Below are 15,235 nucleotides of genomic sequence, written 5' to 3' on the forward strand. Positions count from 1 at the left end.
ATTGACTTGTTAATTGTTTATTCCATGTGTAACTCTGTGTTGTCTGTTCACACTGCTATGCTTTATCTTGGCCAGGTCGCAGTTGCAAATGAGAACTTGTTCTCAACTAGCCTACCTGGTTAAATAAAGGTGAAATAAAAAAAATAAAAAAATAAATTGTCCTCCCTCATGATGCCATCTGTTTTGTGAAGTGCATCAGTCCCTCCTGCAGCAAAGCACCCCCATAACATGATGCTCCCACCCCCGTGCTTCACAGTTGGGATGGTGTTCTTCAGCTTGTAAGCCTCCCCCTTTGTCCTCCAAACATAACGATGGTCATTATGGCCAAACAGTTCTATTTTTGTTTCATCAGACTAGAGGATATTTCTCCAAAAAGTACAATCTTTGTCCCCATGTGCAGTTGCAAACCCTAGTCTGGCTTTTTTTATGGCGGTTTTAGAGCAGTGGCTTCTTCCTAGCTGACCGGCCTTTCAGGTTATGTCGATATAGGACTCGTTTTACTGTGGATATAAATACTTTTGTACCTGTTTCCTCCAGCATCTTCACGAAGTCTTTTGCTGTTGTTCTGGGATTGATTTGCACTTTTCACGCCAAAGTACGTTCATCTCTAGGAGAGAGAACACGTCTCCTTCCTGAGCGGTATGACGGCTGCGTGGTCCCATTATTGTTTGTACAGATGAACGTGGTTGGAGCGAGCGGTCGCATCCGCACTTCGGTCCGCAGGTAGTATAACTTTTCATTACATTTCATTATAGTACAACGGTTTGATTTGTCTAATCTTAGCAATGTATCAAAGATAATTGCGTAATTATCGTATTTCGTCGTCCTAACGTAGTCTACACTGCTATCTGCCCAGCAGCTAGCCAGCTAGCAAACGTCCACCGTCTACCGAATAGCAGCACTGTAGAAACTATTACACTCAACTGAACGACTTGATTAGTGTAGTGTTAGCTAGCTACATAGTTGTCTTTGCTGTCTTCGTATCCAAGATAATTGTGTAGTTTAGAGTGTGTAGTTTTAGAGTGATTATCTTAATTTACCGAGGTTAGCTAGCCAGCTATTTGTCGTCCTTAACGTAGGAGACACTGCTAGCTAGCCAACAGCTAGCCAACGTCTACCGAATAGAACTTCCGCACTCAACAACCCGGTCGCATTCCGCTTCGCTCCACGGGTAGTATCACATTTTCATTACATTTCACTACAGTACAACGGTTTGATTTGTTTGATCGTAGCTAGCTACATAGCTAGCTACATAGCCTCCCTTTGTATCAAAGATAATTGTGTAGTCTAGAGCGATTTTCTAGGTTAGCTAGCCAGCTATTGTCGTTCTTTTAACGCAACGTAACGTAATCAACACTGCTAGCTAGCCAGCTAGCCCCCGAATAGCAGCACTGTAGAAACTATTACACTCAACGGAACGACTTGATTAGTGTAGTGTCAACAACGCAGCCACTGCCAGCTAGCCTACAAAGTCAACAACGCAGCCACTGCCAGCTAGCCTACTTCAGCAGTACTGTATCATTTTAATCATTTTAGTCAATAAGATTCTTGCTACGTAAGCTTTGTAACTTTCTGAACATTCGAGACGTGTAGTCCACTTGTCATTCCAATCTCCTTTGCATTAGTGTAGCCTCTTCTGTAGCCTGTCAACTATGTGTCTGTCTATCCCTGTTCTCTCCTCTCTGCACAGACCATACAAACGCTCCACACCGCGTGGCAACGGTTTGATTTGTTTGATCGTAGCGTCCACCCTAATCTGGTGGTCCCAGCGCGCACGACCCACGTGGAGTTCCAGGTCTCCGGTAGCCTCTGGAACTGCCGATCTGCGGCCAACAAGGCAGAGTTCATCTCAGCCTATGCCTCCCTCCAGTCCCTCGACTTCTTGGCACTGACGGAAACATGGATCACCACAGATAACACTGCTACTCCTACTGCTCTCTCTTCGTCCGCCCACGTGTTCTCCCATACCCCGAGAGCTTCTGGTCAGCGGGGTGGTGGCACCGGGATCCTCATCTCTCCCAAGTGGTCATTCTCTCTTTCTCCCCTTACCCATCTGTCTATCGCCTCCTTTGAATTCCATGCTGTCACAGTTACCAGCCCTTTCAAGCTTAACATCCTTATCATTTATCGCCCTCCAGGTTCCCTCGGAGAGTTCATCAATGAGCTTGATGCCTTGATAAGCTCCTTTCCTGAGGACGGCTCACCTCTCACAGTTCTGGGCGACTTTAACCTCCCCACGTCTACCTTTGACTCATTCCTCTCTGCCTCCTTCTTTCCACTCCTCTCCTCTTTTGACCTCTCCCTCTCACCTTCCCCCTACTCACAAGGCAGGCAATACGCTCGACCTCATCTTTACTAGATGCTGTTCTTCCACTAACCTCATTGCAACTCCCCTCCAAGTCTCCGACCACTACCTTGTATCCTTTTCCCTCTCGCTCTCATCCAACACTTCCCACACTGCCCCTACTCGGATGGTATCGCGCCGTCCCAACCTTCGCTCTCTCTCCCCCGCTACTCTCTCCTCTTCCATCCTATCATCTCTTCCCTCTGCTCAAACCTTCTCCAACTATCTCCTGATTCTGCCTCCTCAACCCTCCTCTCCTCCCTTTCTGCATCCTTTGACTCTCTATGTCCCCTATCCTCCAGGCCGGCTCGGTCCTCCCCTCCCGCTCCGTGGCTCGACGACTCATTGCGAGCTCACAGAACAGGGCTCCGGGCAGCCGAGCGGAAATGGAGGAAAACTCGCCTCCCTGCGGACCTGGCATCCTTTCACTCCCTCCTCTCTACATTTTCCTCTTCTGTCTCTGCTGCTAAAGCCACCTTCTACCACTCTAAATTCCAAGCATCTGCCTCTAACCCTAGGAAGCTCTTTGCCACCTTCTCCTCCCTCCTGAATCCTCCCCCCCCTCCTCCCTCTCTGCAGATGACTTCGTCAACCATTTTGAAAAGAAGGTCGACGACATCCGATCCTCGTTTGCTAAGTCAAACGACACCGCTGGTTCTGCTCACACTGCCCTACCCTGTGCTCTGACCTCTTTCTCCCCTCTCTCCAGATGAAATCTCGCGTCTTGTGACGGCCGGCCGCCCAACAACCTGCCCGCTTGACCCTATCCCCTCCTCTCTTCTCCAGACCATTTCCGGAGACCTTCTCCCTTACCTCACCTCGCTCATCAACTCATCCCTGACCGCTGGCTACGTCCCTTCCGTCTTCAAGAGAGCGAGAGTTGCACCCCTTCTGAAAAAACCTACACTCGATCCCTCCGATGTCAACAACTACAGACCAGTATCCCTTCTTTCTTTTCTCTCCAAAACTCTTGAACGTGCCGTCCTTGGCCAGCTCTCCCGCTATCTCTCTCAGAATGACCTTCTTGATCCAAATCAGTCAGGTTTCAAGACTAGTCATTCAACTGAGACTGCTCTTCTCTGTATCACGGAGGCGCTCCGCACTGCTAAAGCTAACTCTCTCTCCTCTGCTCTCATCCTTCTAGACCTATCGGCTGCCTTCGATACTGTGAACCATCAGATCCTCCTCTCCACCCTCTCCGAGTTGGGCATCTCCGGCGCGGCCCACGCTTGGATTACGCGTCCTACCTGACAGGTCGCTCCTACCAGGTGGCGTGGCGAGAATCTGTCTCCTCACCACGTGCTCTCACCACTGGTGTCCCCCAGGGCTCTGTTCTAGGCCCTCTCCTATTCTCGCTATACACCAAGTCACTTGGCTCTGTCATAACCTCACATGGTCTCTCCTATCATTGCTATGCAGACGACACACAATTAATCTTCTCCTTTCCCCCTTCTGATGACCAGGTGGCGAATCGCATCTCTGCATGTCTGGCAGACATATCAGTGTGGATGACGGATCACCACCTCAAGCTGAACCTCGGCAAGACGGAGCTGCTCTTCCTCCCGGGGAAGGACTGCCCGTTCCATGATCTTGCCATCACGGTTGACAACTCCATTGTGTCCTCCTCCCAGAGCGCTAAGAACCTTGGCGTGATCCTGGACAACACCCTGTCGTTCTCAAATAACACCAAGGCGGTGGCCCGTTCCTGTAGGTTCATGCTCTACAACATCCGCAGAGTACGACCCTGCCTCACACAGGAAGCGGCGCAGGTCCTAATCCAGGCACTTGTCATCTCCCGTCTGGATTACTGCAACTCGCTGTTGGCTGGGCTCCCTGCCTGTGCCATTAAACCCCTACAACTCATCCAGAACGCCGCAGCCCGTCTGGTGTTCAACCTTCCCAAGTTCTCTCACGTCACCCCGCTCCTCCGCTCTCTCCACTGGCTTCCAGTTGAAGCTCGCATCCGCTACAAGACCATGGTGCTTGCCTACAGAGCTGTGAGGGGAACGGCACCTCAGTACCTCCAGGCTCTGATCAGGCCCTACACCCAAACAAGGGCACTGCGTTCATCCACCTCTGGCCTGCTCGCCTCCCTACCACTGAGGAAGTACAGTTCCCGCTCAGCCCAGTCAAAACTGTTCGCTGCTCTGGCCCCCCAATGGTGGAACAAACTCCCTCACGACGCCAGGACAGCGGAGTCAATCACCACCTTCCGGAGACACCTGAAACCCCACCTCTTTAAGGAATACCTAGGATAGGATAAAGTAATCCTTCTCACCCCCCTTAAAAGATTTAGATGCACTATTGTAAAGTGGCTGTTCCACTGGATGTCATAAGGTGAATGCACCAATTTGTAAGTCGCTCTGGATAAGAGCGTCTGCTAAATGACTTAAATGTAAATGTAAATGTAATGTATCTTCAGGCATTTGGAAATTGCTCCCAAGGATGAACCAGACTTGTGGAGGTCCACATTTTTTTTTCTGAGGTCTTGGCTGATTTCTTTTGATTTTCCAATGATGTCAAGCAAAGAGGCACTGAGTTTGAAGGTAGGCCTTGAAATTCATCCACAGGTACACCTCCAATTGACTATCAGAAGCTTCTAAAGCCATGACATCATTTTCTGGAATTTTCCAAGCTGTTTAAAGGCACAGTCAACTTAGTGTATGTTAACCTCTGACCCACTGGAATTGTGATACAGTGAATTATAAGTGAAATAATCTGTTTGTAAACAATTGTTGGAAAAATTCCTTGTGCCATGCACAACGTAGATGTCATAACCGGCTTGCCAAAACTATAGTTTGTTAACAAGAAAAAAAAAATGTGGAGTGGTTGATCAAGTTTTATTGACTCCAACCTAAGTGTATGTAAACTTCCGACTTCAACTGTGTATAAACCTCATTCCTCTCAATGACCACTAGGAAATGGGATTGGGTCCACATTTTATGCTACTGTCTGCCCATAAGTGATAAGCAGTGTTTTCCTCTTTCAGAAATGGTTGTCTTGACCTCTTTATGACTAATTGGTTGACATTGCTCTACACAGCAACCAGCTTGGTCAGATATTTTCTCTCTCAAAGCGATTGGCCTTCTCTCTGTTTAAATTGATCCTCTCCCTATCCAATGACATCAGACTATTTTGTTTTCAGGAAGGCAGTGCTAAACCTGAGCAACTCCACAATGCCATTTGGATGATTTGGGGTTAGCAAGGCAACACATTTCACTTAATTTATTCAGTAGTCAACAACCTTTGGTTCTTCACCGCTTGAGTGTTGTTGTTGTGGGTTTCTTTTTTTAGTTGACCAGTACCTGCTCTTGAATGTAATATATTAAGTAGTTTTATTTGTTGTTTTACAAAATGTGAGTCCTTTAATATCAAGCAAACATCAGGGTTTGATTCGTGGATGGGGACACTGAATATGTAGGTTTCTTTGAATGGAAGTGTCTGCTAAGTTATGATATTACTGTATTATTTGTTAGAGTACTGTGTAGACCCACTGGGCACAGATGTCACACATCTAATTTTGATGTACATTTGGTTGAGTTGTCAACTAACATGATGTCACTAACATCGTCAGGGAAATGACCGGACCAAGGTACAGAGTGGTGAGCGTACTTTTCTTTTTATATAGAATGTCACCAACAAAACCGACGTGACGCTTACTAGGGCTTTACAGGCCACTAACAAAGTCAACTACCCACCACTAAGGTGGCAAAACATGCTGCCTAAGTATGACTCCCAATCAGAGACAACGATAGACAGCTGTCCCTGATTGAGAACCATACCCGGCCAAAACATAGAAACAGAAAACATAGAAATAAAGAAACTAGAATGGCCACCAATGTCACACCCTGGCCAAACCAAAATGACACATGAATTCAACATGAAATCAACATGAAATCAACAAAACAATTTCAGTGTGTCATTGGATGAAAAAATGACAAAAAAGCCTGTATGTTGATGACTTCTTGCGAATCCAATTAGTTTTCCACATTGATTCAACATCATCACATAGATTTTTTGGGTTGAAATGACGTGGAAACAATGTTGATTCAACCAGTTGTTGCCCATTAACTGACTAGTGTGCATCACTATCACTGGAGATCATCTTGCCGAGTGTTATTCTTGTTTCTCCACTCAGACAGTCTTTTATCAGCTAATGCTGGGAATATTTTGTGATGATGGAGCAGAAATACTGTCTCTTTCGCAGAAAAAAAGCTTTGCACTCAGAATTTTGCTCATAACAGATCACATCGGAATGAGACCTTTCTTCAGATATACTTTATTCATAAGTTGGGAATATAGTGGAAATATGGTACACCAGATACTGTAGCCTCTATATTCGTTGCAAAAAGTGTCACCACTGGAAATGGGCACTTTAAAGACCCAGCTTTGAGAACATTTTGATGAGGTTTCATCTTAAAGTTAGCAAAGACAGTTAGATACTCTGAACAAATCTAATTTCCTCAACTGTTCTGACATTGCAATTATTATTCTCTACCCATTCACTTCAAAGACCAAATTTGGAAGAAAAATAGGCCCACAATAGAATAGGCCTACAACAAACGTTGTGTGTTGCTGTCTGCCTCCCCTGTCGACCAACCATCCCCGCACCCCTAGTGACTGATGCCTATCTCTCCCAATGGCTACTGTCTCCAAGGCACTTGGCCACCGTTCTCCCGACTGTGATATCAACCACTGCTGTTACTGCTCCCCAAGGCAGCTGTGCAGAGCCAGTAAATAAATAAATAAAGGCTTTCATTGTTCCAATTGGCCAAATGATGGGGAAAATAAAGGTACAGATGTAAGCAGAAAGAGGAGGTCCCAGACTACTGTAGGCTTATCAGTAATCTCACCGAGAGCCTGGCCTGAGGTTGTGGAAGAGCTAAGCATAGTGTTTGTGTGATAACGTACCTATCTTTATTCCTCTAGGGGCTGCCATATCATAACCATCATCTCTTCCTGACTTACTGTTTATGTCTTGCCAAGGAAGGCTGAGAGCTGTTGTGAGTCTCTGTTCACATCCCAACTTGAAACTGTTCAATTGTAGGTTACTAAGAACAACTATTGCAATGGATTGAAAGCATGTGCATTATACATTAATGTTAGCATTTTCTGTGTATGGTGATATACACTGAGTTTACAAAAAATTAAGAACACCTGCTCTTTCCATGACATAGACTGACCAGGTGAAAGCTATCATCCCTTATTGATGTCACTTGTTAAATCCACTTCAGTCAGTGTAGATGAAGGTGAGGAGACAGGTTAGAGAAAGATTTTTAAGCCTTGAAACAGTTGAGACATGGATTGTGTATGTGTGCCATTCAGATAGTGATTGGGCAAGACATAACATGGCCCAGCATCCCTGTGGAATGCTTTTGAGGATTCCCACTCTGGGCACAAATGATGTCTGTGCCCAGAGAGGGCATCCCCGAAATGAAAGTTTCTTTCATGTCTAGCATGTCTTCTTTGCTTCTGATCAAAACGGATACATTATATTACAAATCATCAATTTGATTAAAAGTTTTTTTGTTTGTTGAAATGACAAGTTTTTTCTCCCAGTGAGTTGTTATTCATTGTTTCACGCCAGTGTCTCTTTTTATGGCATAAAATCCATTTGCAAGGATTGTTTTTTTCTATCTCCAATATGATGAATGCTTCAAGGCAGTCTTTTTAAGACTATTGTCATCTCATATGGCTTTTGATCAAATATACACTGAACAAAAATATAAACGCAACATGTAAAATGCTGGTTTCATGAGCTGAAATAAAAGATTCCAGAAATGTTCCATACGTACAAAAAGCTTATTTCTCTCAAATGTTGTTGCACAAATTTGTTTATATCCCTGTTAGTAAGTATTTTATGCTTTGTCACGATAATTCATCCACCTGACAGGTGTGACATATTAAGAAGCGGATTAAATAGGATGATCTTTACACAGGTGCATCTTGTGCTGGGGACCACTCTAAAATGTGCAGTTTAGTCACACAACACAATGCCACAGGTGTATCAAGTTTTGAAGGAGCGTACCAGTGGCATGCTGACTGCAGGAATGTCCACCAGAGCTGTTTCCAGAGGATTTCATTTAAATTTCTCTACCAATGTTGTTTTCGAGAATTTGGCAGTACATCCGACTGGCCTCACCACCGCAGGCCACGTGTAACCACGCCAGCCCAGGACCTCCACATCCAACTGGCCTCACCACCGCAGGCCACGTGTAACCACGCCAGCCCAGGACCTCCACATCTGACTGGCCTCACCACCGCAGGCCACGTGTAACCACGCCAGCCCAGGACCTCCACATCCGACTGGCCTCACCACCGCAGGCCACGTGTAACCACGCCAGCCCAGGACCTCCACATCCGACTGGCCTCACCACCGCAGGCCACGTGTAACCACGCCAGCCCAGGACCTCCACATCCGACTGGCCTCACCACCGCAGGCCACGTGTAACCACGCCAGCCCAGGACCTCCACATCCGACTGGCCTCACCACCGCAGGCCACGTGTAACCACGCCAGCCCAGGACCTCCACATCCGACTGGCCTCACCACCGCAGGCCACGTGTAACCACGCCAGCCCAGGACCTCCACATCCGACTGGCCTCACCACCGCAGGCCACGTGTAACCACGCCAGCCCAGGACCTCCACATCCGACTGGCCTCACCACCGCAGGCCACGTGTAACCACGCCAGCCCAGGACCTCCACATCCGACTGGCCTCACCACCGCAGGCCACGTGTAACCACGCCAGCCCAGGACCTCCACATCCGACTGGCCTCACCACCGCAGGCCACGTGTAACCACGCCAGCCCAGGACCTCCACATCCGACTTCTTCACCTGCCGGATTGTGAAAGAGGGAAGGTGGGGTGCTGAGGAGTATTTCCATCTTTAATAAAGCCCTTTTGTGGGTAAAAACGCATTCTGATTGGCTGGGACTGGCTCCCCAGTGGGTGGGCCTTTGCCCACCCATGGCTGCACCCCTGCCCAGTCATGTGAAATCCATAGATTAGGGCCTAATGAATTAATTTCCTTCTATGAACTGTAACTCAGTAAAATCTTTTAAATTGTTGCATGTTGCATGAATATTTTTGTTCACTATACATTCATCTCAGATCCATCATTTCTCATTTGATCCAGTAAGAGATTTACATTGAAATACCCCTAATCATTGCCATGTTTTTTATTGGACTCTTATTGCAGTAGTACCGCCAGAACATGTTCATAGATTATGATCACAACCTCTGGAAATGAACATCAGTTCTGCTTATATGACATCTACAGAACTCTCAAGTAAACTTTTTATTGGATAGATCAATTGTCGTACCTTGGAATACTTTTATTGGCCAACAGTAACTGCAACTGTGATAAGAATGTATTACTTTGATGGCCCCATAAGAAAGTCGTGTCTGGTTAATGTAAATGCTTTAAAAAAGAGAATGTTTTTTTTTGTTGCATAAAGGCACAACACCTGTAGGGGGCAAAAGTATGATAGAAAACAATGATTATAATTTGTAAACAAAGCTATTTTCCCTCCACGTCTGTCTCCATGGTGTCTTATGAACTCACCCCCAAGGAACATGTTGTACTGTTTGATCTGGAGGCATTGAATCAGACTAGTTTAAGCCTTAACTTGGGAACAGAACATCCTCTAAGATCAGCAAACACATCTGATAGGACACATGGATCAAAGCAAGAACCTAACAAATAAGAATTATGCATTTGTAACTTAGTGGGCATAAAAAGAGAGAACAAAGTCAGACATAAACATATTGTACATTATTAAACGAAGAACAGCGAGAATCCACTGCAGGATTCATAAGTGGGTCAAAAACAACCAAACAACAGTTACAGAGAAAGCGTTGTTCACCCTCCTTTTTAAAGCCCTTTTCAGCATTGGACCCGATCGATGATCCCAGAGAATCATTTGTTACTGGTGTTTTTTCTTATACTCTTTTTAGTGCTGTAGGCCTAAATACACACTGCCAAATACACATCTACTGTAGAAAATGGTTTGCTTAGGTTTCTCAGAGATGGATACATTTAGGATTTTATGTTCTCCTATTTTAAAAAATACAATTAAAATAGGCCACACATCGACGTGCAAAGTAGGCCTACAATGTTTGATGGAGAGAGGGGGACTGTTTAGTATAGATCACGAGGCATTCCTTTCAAGCTTTTGCTAATGCCATGTTATTAAATTTGTTTTTACTGAAGCATCTAAAATGTTCATGGAAAATTACATGATGAATATTCAATATTGTCTGTCACTCAGTGTTCAATTCTTAAGCTACTGGTAGATAGATTGAAATAGGAAATTAAACATAGCTTACCCACCTCAAAATTACCCACCTGCTGCGCCAGGAAATTGCATTTAATTTAGATTGTCTTTAAATTGGGTTATTTTTTGTATTTTTTCATGATTTACTGAATCCAATGATGGCCAGCCCTACACTGCTTTGCTTCACCCATACCATTTCCTTGCCTATGTCGCCCTCCAGTGGCCGGATACTGTATATTATGTAGGTATACCTTGTCAAACTGGTCTCCGAGCATTTAATATTATTCTGAATGTAAATAGGAAACCCTCCTTTTAGTATGATATGTTACGTTTTGTATGGCATTTATTAATTTGTGGATGTCCATCATCCATTTAGTATGATATGTTACGAGTTGCAATTTATACAAATGTTACATATTTGCAAAACGTACCATATATTACACATTTCCTAAATGTAGGATATGTTACAAATTCCAATTGGTTGTTGCTAACATTAGCTAGGTGGCTAACGCTAACGTTAGCTTGCAGCCTAACGTTAGCTAGGCTAGGGGTAAGGGTTTATGGTTATGGTTAGGAGATAGGTTAAGTTTGGGGGAAGGGTTAGCTAAAATGGTTAAGGGTTATGAGACAGGTTAGCTATCATGCTAAGTGCAAAGTAGCTAAAAAGTAGTAAGTAGTTGCAAACAAACTTATTTAACTAGGCAAGTCAGTTAAGAACAAATTCTTATTTTCAATGACGGCCTAGGGAACAGTGGGTTAACTATTTGCAAAGTTGCTAATTAGCTGAAATTATAAAGTTGTTCATGTAGAGATTTGAACACACAACTTTAGGTTGCTAGACGTTCACTTTCTACGCCCGACCAACCACCCTCCTTTTGATTTTGTCTTAAGTATACTTCTGTCTTATTATGTAACCAACCAAATCTAACATCATACCAATTTAAATGTCCCAACTTTTTGCTTACCAAGTTACATCTAGTCTATGAGACCAGGCAGACTATATAGGTCAGTAAAGCAATTCATCTTCAATCTATCCATCAATAAAGTGACCAAAAACAGTTGCAAACAAACTTCTGAATGAAAGAGAAAACATAGCTGCATGTACGAAATAATATCACTTGGCTGAACGCGGTGTGCAACATCCTATGTTGTCCAAAAAAAATCCTAAAATGGTGGTGGAAAATTGTGTTTTATTAAGACAGTGCACATATTTTTCCAGCTTCTTTCCGACGACACACCATTGAAGCTAGTTAAGGAGGGAAATGATGCCTTTGCAGCCGAATGTAAGATGTGAGCCAGTCCACGGTCAACACAAGGCTGGCTATGTCAATTAATCCTAGAAGATTTAGCACCCACTATTGGCTGCCTTGTCTAGCGAGAATCGACACTGGCCCAAAAGTCACATTTTCGACCAAATCTGTGTGCTGACACAATCCTTTGACTTAAATAAATTATTGTCATGTTTATCGGAAATGTTTGAGTTTCCTATAGTTCCGACTAACACATAAACGCGGCAGTAGCCAGCGTCATTGCCTTTGGTACAAAATAAGTACATTCCTTTCCAATGGAACACTGCGTATGCAGAGGCAGTTGCACCATTGGATTTATGCGTAGAATTTTTATTTTATCTTTATTTAACTAGGCAAGTCAGTTAAGAACAAATCAGCCTAGAAACAGTGGGTTAATTGCCTGTTCAGGGGCAGTACGACAGATTTGTACCTTGTCAGCTCAGGGGTTTGAACTAGTCCAACGCTCTAACCACTAGGCTACCCTGCCGCCCCAGTTGAACAAAACGAGCAAAAGTTGTAGTAGATAATGCAATTCTTATTGGACTGCGTTTTCTGGACAACGAGATTAATTTGGGCAGTGGGAAAGGAGGATTCAATCAAGGTGTCTAGAAGCGGCCTTGTTTTGTACTGGGGTAGCAGTAAATGTAAAAGTTGACCGACTAAAGGGGAAGATTCCTGGTGTTTGTGATGCTCGTGGTTTGGTGCGACCCAGACAGGGAGGTGTGAGTGGTGAAACAGAAGAGTCATTGTCTGTTCTTTTGAGTTTTGATGTTGAGTCTTTGCCCGACCAAGTGATATTAGTATATGTAAGTTATCCTGTACAAGCTTTTGTGCCGAATAGATTACGTTGTTACAGGTGTCAAGCTTTTGGGCATGTGGCAGCAGTGTGTCGGAGGGAGGTTCCTAGGTGGGAGAAGTGTGCAGAAGGGCATGAGACAAAGGAATGTGTAGCATTGGAGAAAGTAGTGGAATGTGTTAATCTAAAATGTCCCGTGCGAGAGAGGCAGGTGGAGGTTTCCAGGATTAGAGTAGTGCAGAACTTGTCATATGCTGAGGCATCAAAGAAAGTAGAGGAAGATGGGTCAAGGGGGAGGGATCCTGAGAAGAGTGGTGTGAGTAGTGTATCTGTACCAGTACATAGGGATAGGCCAACAAGTGATATGTGTTTCAGTAAGATTGGATTTTTAGCATTTATAGCAATGACTGTACTGCAGGGATGGAATGTAAATCGCACAAATTTGAGGTTGTGATGGCAACTGCAGAGAGGTATTATTTATTATATATATTATTATATTATATATGATTTATTTAGGTGTGTGAGACTTGACATCAGAAGAGTTACAAGGTGTGTTAAGTGGTGGTGTCCCATCCTTTCAGGTTGTTGGCCTGAGGTAGGAGTAAATAGATTTAATTAATTGAGTAGGGTGGTGTTATTTTTTATTATTTGATCATTATTTTTTTCTGAGTCTTGTGTTAGATGTTAGAGTATTTCTTTATTCTCCAACCTATCTCCTGATTCTGCCTCCTCAACCCTCCTCTCCTCCCTTTCTGCATCCTTTGACTCTCTATGTCCCCTATTCTCCAGGCCGGCTCGGTCCTCCCCTCCCGCTCCGTGGCTCGACGACTCATTGCGAGCTCACAGAACAGGGCTCCGGGCAGCCGAGCGGAAATGGAGGAAAACTCGCCTCCCTGCGGACCTGGCATCCTTTCACTCCCTCCTCTCTACATTTTCCTCTTCTGTCTCTGCTGCTAAAGCCACTTTCTACCACTCTAAATTCCAAGCATCTGCCTCTAACCCTAGGAAGCTCTTTGCCACCTTCTCCTCCCTCCTGAATCCTCCCCCCCCCCTCCTCCCTCTCTGCAGATGACTTCGTCAACCATTTTGAAAAGAAGGTCGACGACATCCGATCCTCGTTTGCTAAGTCAAACGACACCGCTGGTTCTGCTCACACTGCCCTACCCTGTGCTCTGACCTCTTTCTCCCCTCTCTCTCCAGATGAAAACTCGCGTCTTGTGACGGCCGGCCGCCCAACAACCTGCCCGCTTGACCCTATCCCCTCCTCTCTTCTCCAGACCATTTCCGGAGACCTTCTCCCTTACCTCACCTCGCTCATCAACTCATCCCTGACCGCTGGCTACGTCCCTTCCTTCCGTCTTCAAGAGAGCGAGAGTTGCACCCCTTCTGAAAAAACCTACACTCGATCCCTCCGATGTCAACAACTACAGACTAGTATCCCTTTTTTCTTTTCTCTCCAAAACTCTTGAACGTGCCGTCCTTGGCCAGCTCTCCCGCTATCTCTCTCAGAATGACCTTCTTGATCCAAATCAGTCAGGTTTCAAGACTAGTCATTCAACTGAGACTGCTCTTCTCTGTATCACGGAGGCGCTCCGCACTGCTAAAGCTAACTCTCTCTCCTCTGCTCTCATCCTTCTAGACCTATCGGCTGCCTTCGATACTGTGAACCATCAGATCCTCCTCTCCACCCTCTCCGAGTTGGGCATCTCCGGCGCGGCCCACGCTTGGATTGCGTCCTACCTGACAGGTCGCTCCTACCAGGTGGCGTGGCGAGAATCTGTCTCCTCACCACGTGCTCTCACCACTGGTGTCCCCCAGGGCTCTGTTCTAGGCCCTCTCCTATTCTCGCTATACACCAAGTCACTTGGCTCTGTCATAACCTCACATGGTCTCTCCTATCATTGCTATGCAGACGACACACAATTAATCTTCTCCTTTCCCCTTCTGATGACCAGGTGGCGAATCGCATCTCTGCATGTCTGGCAGACATATCCGTGTGGATGACGGATCACCACCTCAAGCTGAACCTCGGCAAGACGGAGCTGCTCTTCCTCCCGGGGAAGGACTGCCCGTTCCATGATCTCGCCATCACGGTTGACAACTCCATTGTGTCCTCCTCCCAGAGCGCTAAGAACCTTGGCGTGATCCTGGACAACACCCTGTCGTTCTCAACTAACATCAAGGCGGTGGCCCGTTCCTGTAGGTTCATGCTCTACAACATCCGCAGAGTACGACCCTGCCTCACACAGGAAGCGGCGCAGGTCCTAATCCAGGCACTTGTCATCTCCCGTCTGGATTACTGCAACTCGCTGTTGGCTGGGCTCACTGCCGGTGCCATTAAACACCTACAACTCATCCAGAACGCCGCAGCCCGTCTGGTGTTCAACCTTCCCAAGTTCTCTCACGTCACCCCGCTCCTCCGCTCTCTCCACTGGCTTCCAGTTGAAGCTCGCATCCGCTACAAGACCATGGTGCTTGCCTACGGAGCTGTGAGGGGAACGGCACCTCAGTACCTCCAGGCTCTGATC

Source organism: Oncorhynchus nerka, linkage group LG28, assembly GCF_034236695.1.
Source record: "Oncorhynchus nerka isolate Pitt River linkage group LG28, Oner_Uvic_2.0, whole genome shotgun sequence".
NCBI lineage: Eukaryota > Metazoa > Chordata > Actinopteri > Salmoniformes > Salmonidae > Oncorhynchus > Oncorhynchus nerka.